Here is a 6,000-nt window from a genome sequence, read left to right as displayed (position 1 = left end):
ATCAAGACCAACACCTTTGTAAGCATCTTGGATCATTAAGAACTTCAAAAACAAGCCTAGATCAGCATAAGCAATTAATATCTTAATCAGTTTTTCTCCTTTTCTTTCAGAGGAAAGTCTAAAAATACTGATTTTTTTCATCCCAAATTATCAAAAGATTTGTTTAAATATGTTCCCTTTATGGTACAGGGAAGCTTGAGCTGTGTGAATTAGGAGTGGTTCATACCAGTCACAGGTCCGTGGTGGTCGCAGGATGCTCAGGGTCCGTGATGGGCACTGCTCATACCAACACTTGCTGGGCTGGTGGTGGGGAAAGCAGCACGGGATTTGGGTTTGGGAGCTCTGTGTGTGGGACATGGCTACTGAGCTCCCTGCGACTCATGTTGTGGATGTTGGAAGGGAAAGTAATGCGGAGGTTGGGATTTTATACGTTTGCAGTCTAAGGATGAACAAAAGCCGGTTTCATGACCATTTTCCTACTGTGGGTGAAATTGAAAAATGAAAAATTGGAGCTGTGGGGAGCTGTGCTCACTTTGTCACTTCTGTTCCGATGGCAAAACAGGAACAGGGTAAAGGCAGAGCCGGGGGGGATAATAAAAGGAAAGGAGAGACTTAGAAGGGAGAAATACAGCAAAACTGAGAAGTTAAGATGAAATATTATACAAGTTAGATTTTCCTAGCGCTGTTTCCAAATGCAACACATTTCCTCTGGAAACCTCTCCAACTTCAACATCTTGAGCATCTTTTCCTTCCGATTCTCAGCCAGCTTTATCCAACCCAACCCCGGAACAAGCCCTGGCTGCGCATCCCAGGCGGTGTTTGCCCAGCGTGTTCCGTGACCCGTAGTGTCTTTAACACAAGAGGCAATAAAATCATTGCTGGAAATGAGAGTGGCTGCACTGACTGCTCGTTAGGGTGGTGCACGGAGAGTGGCTTCTGCGAGTCAGCAAACAGCATTTCCCAGCCGAGTGCTCACAGCAGGTCCTTGCGGATGGGCTCCAGAGAGTCATCATCCCTGGAGATGCCCTCCAGACCTGGCTGGTCGCACTCATGTCACCAGTGAGCCCAACAGTGCTGCTCAGGATGCCAGTTCCCTAGTTGGGAGCCTCCTCTTGTTTTCCCTTGCAAGCCCATCTCCGCAGTCCTGCAGCTTTTGCCCCATGCTGGGGTTATTTCCCCACCCTGAGACCAGGAGCAGGGGCAGCAGCCCAAAAACCGGTTCCAAACCCGGTTTTTGCAAAGCTTGGGCTGCACAGGAGCGGGGCGATGGTGGAGTGGTAGTTGCTGCCATCTAATGGCTCTGACAATTAATATGCAGGAGGGGGAAGCCTGGTGGCACTGTGCACCTGCACTGGCTGGTAGGGAAGGGGCTGTGCTGGGTGGCTGCAGGGACACACTGAGCCTGGAAGGTGGCCCAGTGTCACGTAAGGTGACACTGGGCACAGTGGGGAAAGGCAGAGGTTGGGCATTCCTACTTTAAAGCCTAGGACAAGATCCTTGGAGGTGATGCTTGCTTGGTCCCAGCAGCCCTGCCCTTCCTGGTGGAGGTCAAATGTGCTGTCACATCCTGCCACATGCAAACTCGTGGAGGCAGCGGGATTTGCACGCTGGAGGTCTGCATCTCACTTCAGGAGATGCCATCTCCCAGCACCCAGAAGCACCCCTCAGACGACTGGCCCCTTTGCAGCAGGGAGCTGGGCGATGCAGCGGGGTGCAGATGGGGCTGTGCTCCCTCTGGATGGCAGAGCCCCAGTGTCTCATGTGGGGACCCCCAGTCCCCAGACGGCAGAACCCCAATGCACTCTGGCATCTCCACTCTGCTGACAAGGGCATCCCGGTGCCGGCTGCGATGCCCTGACATGGGCCCCACACATGCCCCGAGTGAAGAGCAGCTGCCTGGCTCATGCCTTGCATAGAGCAGCTGCACACCAGCGGCTCCCAGACCAGCCTGCAGCTCGCAGGAAACCAGCTCAGATTCACCTGACATGGGCATGCAGCCCTGACACGATGGCTTTCCAAACACCTTCGCAAAGAAAGCCACAGTGCCACTTTCTTCCAGTTTATTGGATGGGAATAACACAGCCTCTGGGCTTAGCAACAGCTCCCCAGCATGCAGGGGACACGTCAGAGAGACCTTCCTCTACTGTCCCCAGCACAGCCTGGTAACTCTGGGCTACCTGAGGCTACTGCAGAACCTGCTCAGCACATCCAAGGCCACGGTGATGAGACATAGCTGAGATGGCCACTTGCACATAGTTGCATCCAGCCAGTGCTTCCTTGTGCCCCTCTGGCTGGTGAGCAGCCACCTCTCCTGGGTCAGCAGAGAGGATCCTCTTTAGGTCCCTTCAGGCCTGCAGAGAGAGGCAAGGCAGCAAGGCTCCCAGTCAGATCCTGCCTGAGCTCACACCCCTGGCATGGGATGCAGGTGTTTATCTGCACGTCTGATCCTGCCAGGCCACATTCAGGGAGGTCTCAGTGCCCCTCAGAAGCTGGCAGCTGTCCTCCAGCTGCCTGCATTATTGATAGGATTAAGGCCACTTAATGTTCTGGGCAGAGATACTTGCAGTCTGGGAGAAGAGCAGGAACTAGAGACCAAGCGGAGAAGCTGTGACTGGATGGGGCAGCAGGAAGGGTGGAGCTGGGGGACCTCTTCACAGCAGCTCTTCCAGGCCGGGACAGATCAGGTGGCCAAGAGAGAATTTTCATCACCAGGGGACTCTCTTCTCCCATGGATCTGGCTGCCAGCTGTGAGTCTGTCCTGCTGGGGCTGTTTCCAGGGATGGGTGAATATCTTGGTTGGGTTTGTGGCAGCAGCATGGCAGGGGGAGGGCTGAGAAAGTAGTGTGGGGTGAGAGGGAACACAACAGCTCCAGGGGATGCACTGGTTTCAGGGGTGGTGGGAAGGGCTCCTCTTCTTCAAGTGATATGGAGAGCAGCCCCTGCTCCACCCCAGGAGAGTCAAGGCTCTGGGCTGCCTGGGCTGCCTGAGGATGTGAGACAAGCTGGGAATGTCAGAGGCTCACGACACATCTCCTTGTGTCCCCCTGTGCCCTCCATTGGGGCACAAATGTCCCTGTGCAGGATGGAGTCGCTGGGGGCGGAGAGCCAGGCACCCCACCCCTCATCCCTGCAACCTTGTCATACTGCAGGCAGGAGAGACCTGACAGGAGTCAGAGGGAGCTGGGAGGAGTATCCTGAGGGTGTGCAGCGGTTTCATGAGCTGTTAGCTCAGCTCTTGTGGAGGACATGAGGTCTGGGCTACCTCTACGACCTTGGAAGAAGCTGTTCTAAAGGTAGAAAGAGGTTTTCCCTGATAGTCCTGTGCTTAGAACCAGCCACGATGTGTGATGCTGTGGCTGTCACCCTGGGTTCTGTGCCTGGGTGAGGGTGTCTGAGCAAGGCAACACACTGGAGCAGCCACTGCTGTGGGAAGGATGGCCAAGGAAGGGATGCAATGATCAAAAGAGCTCAAAAAGAGTTTGGAGAGGCAGCACTGTGAGGCTGCACACTTGTGACTTCCATTTCTTGCTGCTCTCCTGCACCATTAAACTCTCTGTAGGGAAATCTGTGCCTCTGAGACACCGGCATGTGGGGTATTGCAGTGGGGCTTTCCCTGAAGCCTCCCCATCTTCCTGCAAGCTGAACTGGAAAAAAACCAAGATGCTTGTACAGGGGTGAGCTAGAAGTCTCCTCTCAGCAACGCAGCCCAAGGCAAGGGCTGCAGCAATCTTCAAACCTTGGAGCTCAGCTGGCTGGCTCTGGTCCTTCCTTCTTCCTTCCCATGCCTTATCTGTGGCCAGCACTTCCCTGGCCCTGTCTCCGCGCAGTCTGGAGGCTCCCCGGGGCGGTGACGCCGAGCCGCTGCCTTTGAAGCAGTGGTCACCTTCAGAGGGTCTCAGGGAGGATGCCTGGGGTTCGCACTCCATCCATCGCCTTTGGGGAGGAGACCCCCAAAGCGGCACCCCCCGCCTGCTCCCTGCACGGCTGCCTCGGACAGAGGGGTGGCCGCTCTGTGTGCTGCAAGGGTGGTCCCAGCCTGCCCGGCTGACACACGCCGTCTGTTTTCCAGGAGCACTTATTTCCTCCGCCTCCGGCTGAAAACAATGCGAGAGGAGCCCGGCTCAGCAGTTCTGAAAACGAAGCGCTGAGTTCAGCTTAGTTCAGCCCGCAGCCCGCTTAACCCTTTGGCTGCGGGATGCAGCACGTTCCCCAGGGCAGGCAGCAGCTCTGGATTGCCGTGCGCAGCACAGCCCGGAGAAAAGTGAGAAGGGTCCCAGGGATGGAAGAAAAGCCTCCAGTGAGGGCCATCAGAAAAAAGCCGTGTCTCACAGCCAGGCCCGTCCAGCTGCCTTTCAGAGACTTGTCATGCCGGTTTTGCTGCAAAACTTTGTGCTTCCCCTTCCTCCTGCAGTCATGTGGGAACCCAGCACGCAGGGAAAGACGCTGTCCCACGGCCAGCCCATGTTGGGCACACAGAGGCAGGCATGGAGGTGCATGGGGGCAGGTCCCTTAGGACACTGTCCTGACCCCCACCTGAGCTCCAGTGCGCAGCCTGAGGGGCCCAGGATTGCAGGGTGGGGGGCCTGGGAATGGTGCAGCCGGTGCTTATCCCCACTCTGTGCCCGTCTGAAGAGGGTCAAAGCAAAGGCAGAGAGTGCAAGAATGAGGAAATGTCCCTGCTGGCCCTGCTCGCTCCTGCCAGCGTCCCCACGTCCCTCCCAGCTGCAGTCGGTACTTTGGCTGGGAAAAGGAAAGCCCTGCTCCACCTAACGCCAGAACAGGCCCAGCCCCCCCCATATCAGAGAGTCAAAAACATGGAACAGGAATTTGACCTGAAGCAAAACATTTCATCTTGTTTGTTTGCTTTCTTCCTCCAGCTGAAGCCGGGTTGAGCCTGGCTTCCTTCTTCTTTCAGGTCCATTTTTAAATAACAAAGCAAAAAGCAAGGAGGCTTCATTATGAACCTGCCAAGGAATGGTCAGCCCAGCACTTCCAGAAGGAAACGGGAATATTAGAAAAGCTCGATATTAACTCCTTCATTGTTTTCTAGGGAAAAATAAATCCCTGTGTGCCTCTCCGCTAGCCCTGTTCGTAGAGTTTAGCTGGGGAGCACAAATACTGCTGGGTCCACAGATCTCTTGTTCCATGTGTCTGTATTTGCAGTTTGCCAGAGAAGACGAGGGTGTCAGACCTCCCCGGTATGCCCAGGCTGGGGTGCGGGTAGAGCCCGTCCTGCCGCTCCGCTGTAGCAGACAGACAGCACACAGCGAGGACAGAGCCCTGAGCTCCAAGGGCGCAGCACCGGGACAGGAGCAGGGGCAGGTGAGTCTGGGAGAGGCTTTGCTGGTGCAAACAGCCGCTTGCAACAGGAGGGAGCCACAGCCAGTGTGGCCACCCCGAGCTGTCCCCCCACACCATGCAATGCCCGTGGGCAGCCTCGCTGGCTCTTGTTTGCTGCAGAGCCAGGGTGAGGGTGGTGCCCAGGCTTCCCCCTCGGGAGCCAGCGGTCTGCCGGCGCGTTGGGCTGTTTATAGCGTAACGCCGGGTAATTCATTGACCTCTGTGCTGTAGCTCTGCTGGGAAGTAGAGGTTCCCAAGATGATAAGCCGCTCTCGGGAAGAAATTCCTTTCCTCGCGCGAGGGAGTGGCGGTGCTGGGCACGCTCGCCCGCCTTGCAAACACGTAGACAGCCCTGTGCACACGCACGGGGCACACGCCGTGTCCTGGGGCCGGCGGCATTCCCTCAGGGGAACTTGGCTTGGAGAGGTCGGAACTTTGTGGCCCAAGAGTTCTTTCTCTGGGAGGCAAGCGGAGCTGGGGAGCAGAGCGAGGGGCCCCGCGCAGGAGCGTGTGGAGGAGCAGGTCAGTACAGCTGCTTGCACCCCTCTGCCATGCAGCCGGCGCGCTGGGCGTCTCACTGGGCGCCGGTTGCGTGCCTGTGCCCTTCGTCCCCAGCTGAGCAAACACAGCCGGGACGCGGCGGTTGCAGGTGGCTGGAGC

This window comes from Gallinula chloropus, assembly GCF_964237585.1.
Source record: "Gallinula chloropus genome assembly, chromosome: 10".
NCBI lineage: Eukaryota > Metazoa > Chordata > Aves > Gruiformes > Rallidae > Gallinula > Gallinula chloropus.
The sequence above is the reverse complement of the archived record's forward strand: the minus strand, read 5'-3'. Positions refer to the sequence as shown.